Source organism: Xiphophorus couchianus, chromosome 12, assembly GCF_001444195.1.
Source record: "Xiphophorus couchianus chromosome 12, X_couchianus-1.0, whole genome shotgun sequence".
Lineage (NCBI taxonomy): Eukaryota > Metazoa > Chordata > Actinopteri > Cyprinodontiformes > Poeciliidae > Xiphophorus > Xiphophorus couchianus.
In genome coordinates this window covers 12,974,777-12,991,502 of record NC_040239.1, presented here as the reverse complement: position 1 = coordinate 12,991,502, position 16,726 = coordinate 12,974,777, and the positions used below count along the sequence as shown (strand labels likewise).

The 16,726-nt window shown below is 38.5% G+C and overlaps 1 protein-coding gene across 2 annotated transcripts in view; it reads left to right on the top strand.

The window, feature by feature from the left end:
• Positions 1-16,726, top strand: part of efna5b (ephrin-A5b) — a 117,827-nt gene that overhangs the window by 34,738 nt on the left and 66,363 nt on the right. The gene's annotated exons all lie outside the window — the stretch shown is intronic.

Here is a 16,726-nt window from a genome sequence, read left to right as displayed (position 1 = left end):
AACTCACAGATGAGCATAATCATTCTCAAACAGAGGCATTAAAACAGGCAGAAATGCAAACAAACATCTCAAACTGCTTGGTACCCTTTGATAAATGAAACTGTTTGCCATCTTACAAATTGGATTGCTTATGCAAAAAAATAACAGAACAAAAATGTATTCTAGGATGTGTTTGAATTTCTTTTGGCACTGTTTGTAAAGCTGGGTGGACATTTGTGCATATGTGGTGTGTGGGGTGTGTGTGTGTGCTTGCATGTGTGTGTGGCTCACATTGTTATTGTGCTTGTGCATAATGCGGGTCAGTCACATCACTCATTTTCAGATGGTCAGAGATGGAATATACAGTTCGCTAATTGTTTGCTGCTTAATATGCTACATCAATCAGGACTAATTATGACACTGTTTCAGCACTCAGCTTTGTTGCACCAAATGAGACTTAGTAAGTGAGAGAGGAAGACAGATGGAAAACCAAGATGATGATGCGCTGCAACACAAAATACAAATACAAATGCAGGTGCTAATGTGCGCTGCATAAAAAAGATAGAGGGAGTAACTATACATCCATTTCAGAAAATAAGACAATAAATGTTATTAAGTTCACGAGAAACAAGATAAGATTTTAACAATATTTTTATTAATTTATCAATTATTTGCTAAAATTTACACACATCATAAACTTTGATTTAAAGAGCCAGAATAGAATATTCTATTCCTAGTACATGGCCATATATTTCAAATAAGACTAAATACCCATAAAGCATTGAAAGCTGCCCTTTCTGTGTTTTTGGTTTTCTTATAGTGCTTACAAGTTGTTTGAATCTTGCCCATTACTTTCACTTTGTTCTGCTTAGTACCCGAAATGCTGCCATGAGACCAATTTAAAGTGCTTGAGGCCTCATGGATGCTTTTATAACTGATAAATTTCTGAATGTAATTCTTGCAAAATGATAAGCGTGGGAAAGACATATTAGGTTTATGGGAACAAGCAGATATTTAGAAATATTTTTAGGAAAACTACAAATTCTTATTTTTTGGTTTTCACACCGAGAGTCAAGGCTCTAAATATTTTGGTTTATGTTTTTGTAATTCAGCATTAGTGTCATTAATAGCTAACAATTTGCTAGTGTGCGTATTCTAGTTTTGTTTATTAATTACTCTCAGTACATGAGTATTTCATTCTTTCCTAAGTACATACTACCATGCAGTTTATTTAAAGTGGTGAGGTCTTCTTCGTTGCCTTCATAACACAGTGTTGTTAGCTAGCTTGACTGCTTCTCAGTAAAAATACCTGAGACTTACATTTCCAGAAATTGCACACTACCAGCAAATGTATGGCACTTAGAAAGACAGACATTTTGACAAGAAATATTATGAGACCCTGTTGCACTGCTACTGCACTATTATAAGTAATTTTGCTGATCACATCGTAAAGGAACTTTTTACTTCCAATTTATGATGGAAATTAGTTTGAAGCAGTATTTTCAGAGCAAGCAGGAGGTTCAATAAGATTGAAGCTGACAATGGAAATTGCACTGTAGAAAGATTAAAACTGGCTTAGCATGTGCTGTGTGACCCAAATATGTAAGATCATTTTAAAAGCTGCTGTAATAAATGCCTTTCATGACTGATTTCCTCAGGAATTCTTTTTAATGACTTCCAATTCACACAGTCGAAGCACCTCTTGTTACGCTGAATTATCATCACACATAATGTGCTAAGCTATCAAAATATTATTTTTCTTGTTAAACAAACCTAAAACTGCACTCACACACAGGGATTGTCATGTACATTTTCTCTCTCAAACACCTTTTTTAAACTTCTTGACTGTGGTAAGTGACCCCCTGTTCGTTGCCAAGTGCCTGGGAAGAGGTCCCTCTGGCTTGTGGGGCCTGTTAATGGACTTCTCGACAGTCCATTTCTATTGTGTGCTGAGAACAACCCTGGTGAATGCAGCAAATTAATCACATTTGGACCTGGATTGGCTGCCACTTTTCAATATGAACCCCCTTGCAAAGGTGCAACCAGAAGGACTAGTGGGGTCAGACAAGCACAAAATGGAAGACCGAGAGAACGGGGGGAACTCTTTAGTTTTACTCCTGGTTGAAAGAGGAACAAGGCTGTCATTTTGTATTCTTGGCTAACCGCTTTTGCTCCTGCTGGCAGTCCTGCAGCATTTGTAGTTGTAGAGCTGTGAGTCTTTGTGAGCTTGGATGTGCTTGATTCTGAATGTGGGCTGAGACGTAGAGTATTCTAGATGTTTTGTTGTAGCAAAGGTCAGCTTGTAGTGCCAGCTGGAGAGAGGCCTCTGAGGTCCTTTGGTCATAGACAGGCATACAAAAAGAACCAGAGAATGAAAGCTGGTAATGATTATTTGACTATGTAGAGGAGACCTACATCTGTTACTGTTTGGTTGAGTTAAAAGATTTTTTTACTGTCACAGACAAATCTGTCAAGACCTATGGTCATAACTGAGTATATTTCTTTTTCTCTTTGAAAGTTTCTAGGAGCTTCTAATGAAGAATCAAGTGTTTTTTTTACATATAGTCTGACACAGGAGCAATAAGAAAGACGCAAGACCATGACATTCAAGTAAAGGAGATATGTGTACATTTAAATTAATCAAAAAATAAGTAGCTACTTAGGTAAACTTGGACATACAAGCCGAGAAGTGATTAACTCACATGTATATATGCCACCATGAACATTGAGTGGGAGGGAAAATGAGGTAAAAACAAAAACAATCCCCAAACCTCACTATTGCAGTGACGGGCGGCATCTTGGGGTCGCCTAGTCTCCATAACAACCATTAAACACCATCAAAATTCAAACTAATTATTCGAGAGTGATGCCAGAACCCTGCCTTCCCCCTCCGCACACACACACACACACACACACCATGAAGAACATAAATTAAAGTGGGACTTTAAGTGGAAGCATGTGCTTTGGTGAGATGGGACTAAGATTACATGCCTGCAGTATGCCAGTCTGGCATAAAATAAAAAGAATATGAGGAAAAGAACCTTACGCCTACTGTTATGTAGGCGGACTGACAGATCTTTGATTCTGTGGGTCCTTTTAGTTTGTGCTGTCAACCTTGTTATAGTGCATGGCATAGTTGACTGAAATAACTTTTAATACAAATCTAGCAGACTAACATTAAACTACAACTGGTTCACTATTGGGTCTGTCAAAAGGATAACAGTTGAAAAAATATGGCACAATCAACACAAATGCTGCCTTGTTATATGACCATCAAAGTCCTCAAACTTGGATCATATATAAAACCTGTGGAGTGAGCAGAACAACAACCCAGGAGTCTGTTGGTGGCCAGCGGATATGCCAACAATTATTCCGATATTTGTTAAAAACAACAAACATTTTCTGCTACAAAAGGTCTTATTTATTTAATTTTTTTGTAAAATTTTAGGTTACTACACTAAAACTGAATTTGTTATACACAAATTTGATAAAGTATATATATATATTTTATATATTGTCATATCACATTAAACTTTTGGACATTTGGTCTTAAGAGCTGGATCACTGAGAGTATCACAGGGAAGTGTATGCATGGTGACGAGGAGAAAATAGGCTCAGTGGTGAGAGAAACCCCTTGGCTTGCTGTGGCCCCTGCTCAGTATGCATCCCCACAGTTGGGATGATATTGGGGGCAGAAGAAGGCCATTGTTCCTCACGGTTTTTCTTTTTTATTAAAAAAAAAGAGATGGATGGAAGAGTGTAGGAAAAGAAGAAATGAGACAGAAAGAGGTTTAGGGTGGGGTGGGGGGGGGGGTTGACCTATGACCTGCACAGACCTATAGACACCCACCACAACTGGGGCTTTTGTTTAAGGATGGAACTCTCTGCGACCTCCTCCGTGTAAAATCGAACCCTTCAGGACCCTCCCCTTCCCCTTCAGAGCCATTCGAATGTGACAAGGTCAGGGTTCAGACACTGTCAGGGGCCTAGGGCAGTCAAGTAGAACTGGGAAGCGACGTACTGCATATGCTTACGAGGGGGTGAGGGGAGTCTGCATTGCCTCGCTGCATATGTTTTTATATGCTTCCAATGGAGGTTGTTAAAAATATGCGGTCGTGTAGTGCAATAAGGGAGTGGATTGGAGCTGCAGTTTTTAGAGTTGTTCAACTAATGCTGTCTTTTACGATCATTTCAACACCCTCTTGGTCCTTTTCTGTGTGTGTGGTTGCTGCAGCGACTCATTGGGATTTGTTCTTTAGTGTGCAGCAACCGAGCTGATTCAAATCTGGAAAAAAAAACTTGTAGTTTTGTGTTTTCATGACCTCGCTGCTCCGTAATATCAGCTATTACTCTGGCCCACATATTCACATGCACATTTGCAGACCGTTTCTCCTTCTTTATTTCTTTATCCCTCTCAACCCTTCTTTATTTTCCGTTTAGTCTTTCATCATTGGCATATCATTGTTTATATTCATTGGATAGCCCCTATACTACTGCAAAAATCACAGGAGCCTGACTGTTTCCATATGTTGGGTTTTATTACTGGTTTCCTGCCACACTAATGTGAATTTTATCAACTCTGCATGTGTGTATTGATGTTTGAGAAAATAATTTACTTTTATCCCCTTTTCTGTAAAAGAAATATCTCTTGCTAAACTCACCAAGGTGCAGTTTTAGAAGAACATTCAGAGAAACATGCAATGCCTATTATTATTAAGTATTGGCTTTTTCCAGATTTGGCATTTTAAACCCTTTGGATGATTTTAAGTGATAGACAAATACTTAAAAGTGTGGTGTGATCTTGTGTGGTCTTAAGTCCATCCACTGCAAAGCTATAAAGGCACTGAATAGCAAAAATCAAAGAAGCAGCTTAGAGCCTCACGGAAACTCTGGAGACGCTGCACAGCTCCTGAGCTCCTGCGGGAGAGTCTGTTGAAAGGCGTAGGCCAAAACACATCATGATTGGGAAAGGGTGGTCTTCAAAGGGGACAATTCCATAATTGCATACTTGTGGAATTAAGCTATTCCACAATTATGCAGTACGTTATGTTGGTCTATAACAGGGGCCAGAAACAAAAGCTACATAACAGTTCAAGAAACATCTATAATAGTTTATATGTATTTTATGTAGGAATCTTGTTTATATTTATATATACATACAACTATTGTTTACATTTTATTTAGGAATTTTCGACATTTACAAAATTTGATTCAGTGTATTTTCTTCAAAATAACATTTTATTTTTATGGAAAATGTCAAAAACATCTGCATTCTTTGCACTATTAGTCTCAGTTGGTCTCTGTTGTGGAAATGCTATTTAAAGATGAGATTAAAACAGACTACTAATCCTAGGATTCTTTTGATAACAATTTAAACATGTCCAGTTGCAGCTGTCACATGGCAAAATGGGATTTGAGTATTTTTGCAAGTCTATGCATAGACATGAGTTCTAAATCACTTACAAATACAGTTGCTCTCTGCAACACACCCGTTCTTCACACTCAAACTTCTGAATATTATGCCTTTGGGATAAAATAAATCACTACAGAATCACATACACCCACCATCAAATCCTTGGCACAGCATTCAGCAATATAAATAAATTTCACACACCCAGCCCCTGACTAGGAAATATATATTAAGATTTCCCTCTATATTTCAAACTTTTAGAATGAGGACATATAGCTGGTAAAACTTTCTGATGGATGTTGCTGACTTCTGTGGAGCATTTAAAGTTAAAGCTACAGAGAGGGAGAGAAAGTTACGGGAACCAAAAGTGGAAAACGCGAGGACGCTCGGGGAAAAAAGCATGAAGACAAGTAGTGAGGGGATCAAGAAAGGAATGGTTCAACATGGGTCTGTCAAACCATGTATAATTACTAAACACTCCAAATTACATACCCTCGTTTAGCTGTACCCATTCATTTCCCACTTTCCACATATTTTTGCTCCTCCTCTCTACTCCTGCTTATTCTTGCTCTCTCCTCTGTCTTTTTTCTTCATCAATTTGCTCTTTCTTGCAGATTGTTTCACTTATGCCTACACCTGCTCATCTTCTGAGGCTTGAGTATTCGGCTGTGCTTTTGCCAGTGTTCTTAGATGCTCGTGTATTTTTATTGGTTAAGAGTATAATAACTAATGTGCTCATGGAAAAACTGAAAAATCTGCCAGAATACATGCAAACTGACATGTTTCTTTTCAGAGAATCATGCTTAAAGAAATGTCTGGCCAGAATTTGTATAGCAGGACTCATTCACATCTTTCACTTCAAAGATTTTCTTTGATTTTTGGACTCATCATTTTTAAATTATAAGTACTAAAGCTAACAATGAATTTAGTACAAATATCTCTGCAATATAATTTGAAAATGGAATCTGGATGGATGGATGAATCTATATAACATTTTGACAATGCAAATAATAAAGTCTTGAAATACAATTGGTTTTCTATACTTTTCTGATTCCGTACTTATCTAGGCTGTGAATGAACCCTGCACCCAGTGTTACCATGGAATGTGGTAAACAGCGACTGGGGTGGAGGCCTTGAAAGCAAACCAACTCCATTAGTCTGTCCAAAGCACGCCAAGAAGTGATGCTGTCTCCACTTGTTAAATTTAGCATTGCTTTTTGAGTGAGGGTGTGTATTGTTAGATGGTTTGTTGACATTCGTCCAATGACAGTAAGTAAAACATAACTTCCTGGCTCTTAACTTTGTTATGAGCATGATAGAGAAAATTATTAGTTTAGAAATTGTGAAACACAGTATTAGCATACCCATTTTTTTGGTGTACATGTTTATGTATTTTTAAGAATGCATTCTGGTGAAGGATACTGTATTAATCCCCTAGGTTTGTCCTCCACTGATTACAGTCCTTTAAGTTTGCTTGGATTGGCACTTAAGATGTGCGGGTTGACACCAGAGAAGGAGCAAAGCCCTTACCACAAGCTAAAAGCCTTGGTAACAGGGCCGGTGTCCAGTGTCCATCTCTCTTACTCACAACAAACTTGCAGTTTTTCTCAAACTTGTAGTCTGTTCTGCCAGATAGCTGATTGAGCCAAAACCACTCTCCAAATGAAGCACAAACCGAGGCCTCATGGGTTGATCAAACTGTCAGCGCTCCCAGATGTCATATCTTAGCGGTGGCAGCACACTGATGATGTCATAAACCTGCTCCAAGGGATCTAGATCATAGTTGACATTTTCATGGCTGAAGGAGCTCTGAATAGGGCAAGCACCTCATGATGACGGAGGAATTCCATTACTGCTTCTGTAAGTCATAACTCAGAGAAACTGAAGTCTACCTCACAAACGGTGGACCAGCTCTGGAGGACGTCTTCCGTGCATGTCTGAGGAGGTGTGCATCATTCCCAATGAGGACGTTTGAGGTTTTCAGGGTCGAGGAGCGTGCTTAGCTGGCCTCAGCGGTGATAATCGCTAGGTGCGGCCGCTGATTTATAGTCCCATCAGCGGCCGCGGAAACCATCAGCAGGAGTGATGCAGATGAGTGGAGGAGTAACGAGATGAGAAATGACAAGAGCAACAAAGAAGTGAAAGAGAAGCAGGCTGTGATCAATAGAAGAGAGTGGTGTCCATTTTGATAATGGACAGCAGATCATAAGTGAGCAGGGTCAGAGGCAGTTTCATTATCCACTCCATCATGATCTCTGCATCTGTGTACATACATGCAACTGCAAGCATCAGAGCACCATCATGTTGAATGAGTGGGCATGCTAATGTTGGTGCGTGAAATCTTCTTGTACTCACTAGTTGGTTTAGACAGGTTGTGAGTCAGCTCCATTATCTCACCCATCAGCTTTTTTTTCTCTCATCCTGCAATGTTAAGTGAATTAGACCTGAAAGAGAAAAGAGGCTGATTAGACAGCCGGCGTGAGAAGCTGACACAACTCTAAAAGAGGCATTACTGTGATGTATATCGAATGTTTGCAAAATTGAAACAATAATACGCTTGATCCGTGTGTCCAATGTGATTACCCTGCTCGCTCTCCAGCAAATTCATCATACACGTGCAGCATGTGCACACTTGCTTTCTTTCTCCTTGAATTTCAGAATGCATTTTCCGCTTTCTTTTACTTCACATCCATGCAAGTTGTTTGAATGTTCAGCAGCCTATGCATGTGTCTTAAAGGCAGGTTAAGTTTCCAAGTCTCCTCCAAAACATGGTCCAGTTTTTGTATTACTTTTGACTACTTGCATTGTGGACACTTTCCTTGTCTTTATTTTTTCTGTGTTCTTTTTCTTTAACAGGGCCTCATAAAAATGTGTCACTTGAACACATTTTGTACTTGATTGTTTTGGTGGTTAATCAACAGAAATGTATGCATGGCTGGAAAGTGGTAGAGCAATGACATTAGGTCACACACAAAAATCTGAGAGATTGAGCATGCCTATATATACAGCCCCTTCATTTAACCTGACAATGACAACTGAAAGTCATTTGTACTCTACTAGTTTTAAATGTCTAGAGACTGAAACATTTGTCCCATTCTTTGCAAAATTGCTCAAGATCAGTTGGATTAGATGAAGAGCATCTGTAAACCCCAACTTTCATGTCTTTCAATTCTCTGTTGTATTTAACGTGGTGTTTGACTAGGCCTTGGTAGTCCATTAATATTGCTTGATTTAAATTATTCCTGTTATTCAAGTTACATGAATAATTGTTATGTTATATATTTGGGGTTGTGTTCATGTTGAAAGGAGAACCTCCACCTCCGCCTCAAATCTATTACAGCTTCTAACAAAGTTCTTCCACAACTTGCCATGTATTTAGCTCTGACCATCTTCCCATCAACTCTGATCAGCTTCCCTGTGTTGCATCCCACAGCATGATGCTGTCACCTTCATGTGGAAGTTATGAAGTGCATGTCCATAGTTGTCCTGGATCTACTTCTCCAGCTAGATGCCCAATTATTAGGTGACACTTTACTAAGTTTCTAGATATATATAGACTCACTAATTTGGTGACCTTTGAAGGTCTTTGGTACCATTTGATTTAATTAATGAGTTTCATATCACAGGGCTATGAGTACATTTGGAGCAAACCCTTTAACTTGAAAAGATTTGAGAAATATTTTGGCAAGGTGCCATGTTAGCGACTTTCCTTCTTTTTTAGTCCTTCTATTTATCTTCCTTCCCTGTCATCCATTTTATCCCCCAATTCATCTATTCACTACTGCTTTTTTCCCCTTTCTGCCTCTGAAAGGAAAAAGGGACTTAAATGGATGAGGTCATGGGGAGCTGTCAACACTGTGATCATATGACTGCTACTGACTACGCTGATGGTAGAGGATGCTTTTCCAAAGGCAACTTTGTGTTTCCCATTCTCATGAGAGTCACAAGCTTAGGATGAGATTAGGAAATTAATTTATTCCAAACAAGTGCAGACATACAGAGGGATGTAAAATGAGACAATCAGCTGCTCTGAATTAAGCATGCTAATATTATTGGATGAAACAACAACAAAGCATAATTGAAACCTTGAGGTCTTAAAACTTAATTAAGCTGAGATAAAAAAAACTCCCTGATCTATGCTCCGATTACTGCTGCGTCTGCTTTTGTGTGTGGTCAGTTTTTTTCTTGGTCTTTTTGTTATTGTCAGAGTGGCTTTTCAGCACATGCTGAGACATCAGAGAGCTCATGTGAGAAGGTGTTGATTTGATTCAACACTGACACCCTCCCTTTACACACATAGAGAGTCATAGACACTCAGAGGGAACGGGAGTTTCCCTTCAGCTCAGGAGGAATGTAGTAGATGATTTTTAGGCACAGATAGTATTTCCTTTGGCTCAGATACACAGCACAGCCGTAAGATTATGTCCACTGACAGGTAACATTGCTCTGCCTGTTGCAACACAGAGCTTATCTGTTCCTTATATAGATCTTACTTTATCACATTTCATGTATTTAATTATTTTCTGAAGACCTGTATCTCCCACTACTGGTGTTTCTTTTGCAAATGTGTGATTGAATGCTGTTGCTGATTGTTTTGCAGGTAAGAGTTTAAGAAAATGCATTCTTTGTAACATTTACATGAAATTTGTTTCTATTTTCCTGTTTCATTTCTTTGTTCACAGAAAGTATTTAAAAATGTGATCAGATAGGGGAAACTGACAATTTATGGCAGATAAAAACCACAAAGAAAAACATCATTTACGGAGACAACTCATTTCATGAAGCACTAATGATTAACAATAGTAACTGTCGAAGGCAGAATAAATTATTTTAAAATATATTTAAAATAAAATACAAATATGATTGTTCTCTTTTGCTGGTAAGATTGACTATTGCAATTGAGCATTGTCTGTCTGAAACTTAATTTTCCCTTAAGTTCAACAATTATCTGAGGTAAAACAACTTCTATATATTGTTAAAAGCTCCTAATCCTGTATCAGCCTGTGTGTTTATCATTTTAATTCACATTTTCGCAAACAGAATTGTGCTAATATAAGTACCTATACTGGAAAATTAAGCAGTTGCTTTCAAAATAAAACTCCCTTTTTTCTAATATAGAAGCCTGTTTGCAATTGATGGATGTTGAATATCAGATTTTTACAGTGATATTAAAACTTCAAACCGACTCTGCTATATTAAATGTATAATATTAAACAATAGCATTCATATAACACTGGATGACTGGGTTGGTAGGCCATTAATATTGCTAACAAATTTTTAAGGGTGGCCACCTGTTATTACAATTATATTGAATTGTACAAATTCAGTGTTCAAATCATACATGCAAGCTTAGTGTATGTGCTGTTAAAATCAGGTGGTTTAGATCTTAATTGATTCTTGTTGTTTGCACCCTGCAGAGATTGTGGCTCTTCATGGCATTCTTATAGATCTCCCCATCACCTAAGCCATCTCTTGTTCTTAAAGGACTCTGTATCGTGAAGGAAGCAAGGGGGAAACTTGAGTAATCCGAATGTCAATACTGAGTGTTTCCTATTTTGTCTTCTTTTACTGCTGTGTGCCAGGGTTACTCTGCTGCACAACACCCAATTAATGCAGGCATTTCTCCAACAGCGGTACCTGCCACAGCTCCTTGTTTAGTATCTGAATGTCATCTTGTGTGCGGAGAGAAGGAAACTTTACAGATAGTTCACTTTTTCTATCTCAGTGTTTTATTAGTCACAGGTCACTGTTTATTTTAACAACAAGCTGTGAAACAATCTGACAGTAAAGTGTCACTTTGGTGGTTTGAATACATTTCTTTGAGAGCTATATGCAGAGGGGAAAAATAGCAGTGCCAGATTGTGAAATGCATGAAAAACTACCCTATGTGGAAGGTTTAGACAAACTACCTACTGTTAATGGCTTCTCACACAACATGTGGCAAGAATGACTCCCCGCAAGACGTTAAAACTCTTTATGTCACCTCTGGGTTCACACACGGCCGCCTTAGGCTACTGGTGTTTACACAGGGACTGTGTAGGCTGATGGCTAACAGCATGTGTGTTTTTGAGTGCACAGTATGGAAGAGGTGCATCTTTATAATGTCTATGTCTGTCTTCTAAAGACTCCACTCTCATACACACACACGAATACACACGCACGCATGCAGTCTGTCTGTCTGAATGGTTATAGATGGCTGGTTATGTGGTGCCTGCAAGCTGTCATTAGCAAGCCATTAGGAGCATTCAGGGGAAAGGACAAAACGAAGTGGAACAGAACATGGGAGGAAACATGCAACTGAGCTCATCTTGGATCAGCTGCACTGGATCCCTCCTCCATCTCCTTTATATTCTTAGCCTGTGGCGAAATCAAGGTGTTGGGCTGAGACCCACTACACCTCCTCCAACAGCCTTAGGCCCTCCAAGACTGGTTTCAAACAAAAATGAATATGTAGGAGGTGGGCATGGTCCGGTTAGTTGTGCAAAGTTTTTCAAAATTTAGGGCCTGTAAACTTTTTCTTTTTAAAATGAATGGAATGAGAACTTGTGAGAACAAAACTATCTGTATTTTTACTCAAGGTTGTCATGCCATGCTGTGAAAGTCTTATATCATCCCAAGCCTAGTAGGAGGTACAGCAGTTGGTGGGTAAAGTGGAGAAAGTGGCAGGCCACTAGTATTAAGGTATGATTTTAAAAAGCTATGGTTTCAAAATTATTAAATATTCTATGACATAAAGTTCTTATCTTTTAAAGTCATGGTAAAGGGAGCCCAGAGAACGTGCCAGATTAATGTAACAATTTCTCATTCCAAACCTTTTGACGCACACTGAAGGTCAGCTGAAAAAAGCCTACTACATCTTTTCCCTTGCTTACAAGTCAGACAGATTCAACTGTGCCCCCCAAAGGAGCACCACCTAATTAAATACAATTCATTGTTTTTGTATAACATTGTTTCAGAAATATGGTGGCATTTTATTCACGGTTATCAAATTGTGTGAATCAAACAGTTGAGAGAGAAAACTGTGGAACAAAAAAGTAAAAAAAAAATAATATTAAAGAAAAAAACTGTGGGGTCTTTTGATTTTGTGTTTCCCACTTGTGTGATAAAATCAGATGAAGAGATTTGATTTTCTTTTCTATTTTTCTTGCACGTCTCCCATTTTTTTTCTCAGTCTTCTGGAAGAAGACTAGAACTTTTTCTCTTCTCTTGTCTGTCTTTTTCTCAGGTTGCCTAAAAGTGGTAAATATGGTATTTGTATGATAAACAAATGAAGTGAATCAAAGTGATACTCAGAGAGCAAGGAGAGAGAGAGAGCGAATGGGAGAGAGGAATAAATAAAAGCTTGTTGAATAGCTGCTCAAAAGCATGGAGACATGGTCTCCTAGCAACCAAAGCCAGCTATGCATTTTTCCCTCTGTTTGGTTTCCTTTAAAAGACTCAAAATAGCAAAAGAAACACTTTGATTGAGCGATGTCCACTGCAGTGTTGACCTGCATGGCCCTGCAAAAGGTCAACAACAAAGAAGTAGATGTAATCTTAGAATAAAATTTAGCAAGACAAAAGAGGTGTGAGCAATAAAAAAGCAAAATAGAACTGATTGTTTATTGGAAAATGACTAATAATATACCAATCATGAAATTAAAGAGAAGGCTTGACCGAAACCAGCACACACCCTATAGTGAGAGAGGAGTTCGACCTGTCATGGGATGATGATGTGAGGCCTCAGGCAGAACAAAGGAATGCAAACATAACAATTAACTACAGGAGACGTCTTGGAACACAGAGCCAATGAGCAAAGGGTGGAGACAAGACAGAATTAGAATTATTTGTGATCTGGGTAATCTTTGTGCAATGTAACAGTTCCCAAAGCAAAACAAACCAAAACATGGAGGGGTCAAAGTGCGGCTAAACTGGGAAGAAACAGAAAGACCAAATGAAAAATGGATAACCAAAAACAAAATTAGGTATTTACTTCAAAAAGAACAAGGGGTGAAATGGTAGATATCACTACTTCTGCAGTTTTTCTTGTTGCAACACACATTTGCAAAGTGAGAAAAAAATGTTGTTCTGGTGCCATGGCATGTCTCCAACACAACTATTTTCAATCTGTTACCCGCTAAAAGTTTACTCTTGCCATGTTAACAGAGCCACAGCCTGTCCAGTGAGGAAAATAAGGATGAATGGCTGCATATGCATCAGTGCAGTCTGCAGTTCCGCTTAAGTTGCAAGCATTTGCACCTGAACCTTTCGCAGTCTGTTTTGGCTTTTGTTACTACGGCAGCTTGTGCGCCACAAACTGTGAATGAGGAGCTCGTCTGGGACACCACGAGCTAGAAGATCAGAGCAAAAACCATCTGTATATATGATTAAGCTTAGGCATAATCGCTCTGTGTGTTAAAGAGTTCGTCTCATCCAGCACAGGGGAGTAGTTTAGATAAGTGGAAAGCTGTTTCCTGGAAGAACAATAGATAATAAGATAAGAAATGTACAGTAAATAGTGTTTAATCAGTTCAGAGGGTAGCTTGAAAAAATACGGTCAAAAGTTCCTTGGCAAATACAGCCCAATATAAACAACATTTAAAAACAATGCTCACACCATCACTTAACAACCTTTCAGAAAGTATGTTGATGAAGCTGGTGAGAGCTGTTGGCCTGGGACAGACGTAGACAAGGAAATGAGAATTGGATGAAAGAGACTGAGACTAGATCATATCTTAAAATTGACTCGATGATGCCACTTTCAACTTAAGATAATCAGCGCACATATCAAGTCCTACCAAGTCATTTTCTATGACTAAACCAAAATAAAATTCAGTGCGACCAACTTCCTTCAGAAATCACCTAATGATTGGATATCACCTGATTGGATGTGACAAACATTTTGCTCCTCCTGTGGGTGGAAAATCGACCCTGCACACATCCCAAGTACGCCATCCTCAAGATGAAACATGGCAGTGGTAACATCTTGCTATAGAAATGCCTTAAATAGAGAAGGCAATAAGCTGGTCAGAGCTTATTGGCAAATTGATAGTGTGGCATAAAGGGAAAAACCACTTTAAAGCAGCAATGGTTTCTAGTTGCCTTTTAAATAAGCTTTAAAAAATGTCTTCAGGTGTACAGAAGGTCTTTTTAATGTTATCTGTTTTTTTACTCCAGTACCTGAAAATTTGAAGGGAATATTTTTTATTTTGTCTATGAAGCTACATGTCTTTGACTTATGAGTCACTCGGGCATGAAAAGGCTCGTAAAACTCCAGAGATGAATCAGTGTTTTGTCTACACATAACAGACGGACATTTTTAAATGAATATTTGTTTTTTTACAACCACCTTGTCATAAAGTCATAAATTCTTATATCTTGTGTGAAATCTCTGAGAAATACCAGAAAGATAGAAATAAAATAGTTTTACATCTCCAACAAATTAATCCCAAGGCAACTGTTAGCTGTAAATTAGGCTATTTCAGAATGTCAGGCTGGGGCCCCAAAGAGAAAGCTTTCAAACACTCCCCTGCTTTAGCCTTTTTAGACCTAATAATTCTGTTGATTTCTTCTTGTTCACATTCCGATTTACTTACACAATCCTTGTAAAATCTACTGTCACAGCACAAGGACTGGACAGACAATAGTTGAGACTGGAGAACTATTTATCCAGACCAGTTAAAAAGATTACAGAAAATGTGTCTCCTTTGGAAGCAAAATAAAAGGAACTGGAAATAGAGATGCTTCTAGTTACATTTAATGTGTGCTAACATTGAAATGTTCCAATCCAGAGCCCTTTTTCCCCAATTTTTTTTTATCCAGTTGCATTACCTTAGAAACACAAGGAGAAACACTGCAGTCACATCTTGATTTTTAAACAGGTACCTTCAACTATATTTTGTATTTACAAAGTTGATAAGAGTTGAGAAAAAAGAGGGTGGAGGCTACAAAAAGCATAAAGATGTAAGTTTACAACATTCTGATAAATCTTTTGTCGTCAAGTGTGTGGCTTTGTTGGGGTGTAAACAAAGTCACACAAACATTTACTAAAAACCTGCTACATCCCCACTTCCAGTGACAAAATAATTTATTAATAGCTTAATTTAACATGAACATCCAAACATGCAGAAATAACCTTTTCGCTGCAAGGCAACAATAACAACACACCACACCTCTATGTTGCTGCTAACCTTAAATTTAGAGTAAAATCAATTTATGACTGGCTTTGTATCTGATTAACAACATCTCTAGTCAAGATTTTAAAACTTTTGCACAATCTTATATATTGTACATACCATGTATTCAAACTATAAAGAAATTTTAAGTGGTACAACAAGTCTAAAATGATGAATAAAACTGATAACAGATCTCAGATTTTTCCTCATAGACTCCACTTCTTAATTAAACACATTCTGTAGCACCACCACAGACGCTGCTGTAGCCATCCTGTTCATGTGTAGTCATTAAATACATCAGCGACACACACACACACACCCACATACTGTAAACACACGAGAGTAACAGTGTGTTGCAGTGTTGTCTTTTCACTAGATGGGTAGAGCTTGGTCCAAGCACGTTAACATAGGTTTGAAGATGAGAGCAGTGTGCATTCCTATATAATCACCATCCTGTCAGCCTTCATCGTTGTTTACAGTAAACACCCTCATGCCAATCATTCTATTTCCTGCTTCCCTCTCTGTGGTGTGACTCCATGACAGCATGTTGCCTGAGGCCAGTTTCATATTTGGTGTTGAAGCCTGTACCCACATGTAGGAACATGGGTTGATGCACAAGCACATCAGTCTGACTTGCATTTACACAAACAGCACCACATACAATTTTTTTTTTGCTGTTAACCCTAAGGATGAACATCCGATTTCTTGTACTTGGATCTTAATAACGTGTTATATGAAGTGTGTCAGTTTTTGTACAGCATATCCGTCTTTTTCTGTAGTAATCCACCTAATTTGTGACCCTCGGGATATAAACATCTATCTACCTGTTCCGCCATGCAACAAGGTTTCAACTTATCCACCATTCAGATCCATTGTGTGTTTGGGTTTGTTCATGGTGTTGCTGTGCGGTCTTTAAAGTGTGAGGCAGGTTTTTGACAGGTAGATCCAGCATGCTGTAGGGCATGGCAAAGAAGGTAGGCATTGTTTGACCAGGTGCGCATGGAGTAGTGAGTCAGAGAAGCAAAAAAGAAAGCAAAGGGAAAACAGAGGAAGGTGCACAAGGAACAAGACAAAAGTGACACATTTGCCTGTGCTGCATGCTGCTCTTCAGGCATCAGCTTGGTGGTTGATCCAGAATAATGATGAACCGTGATGGATCAACACAGTAGTCCGGTAGCCGCTT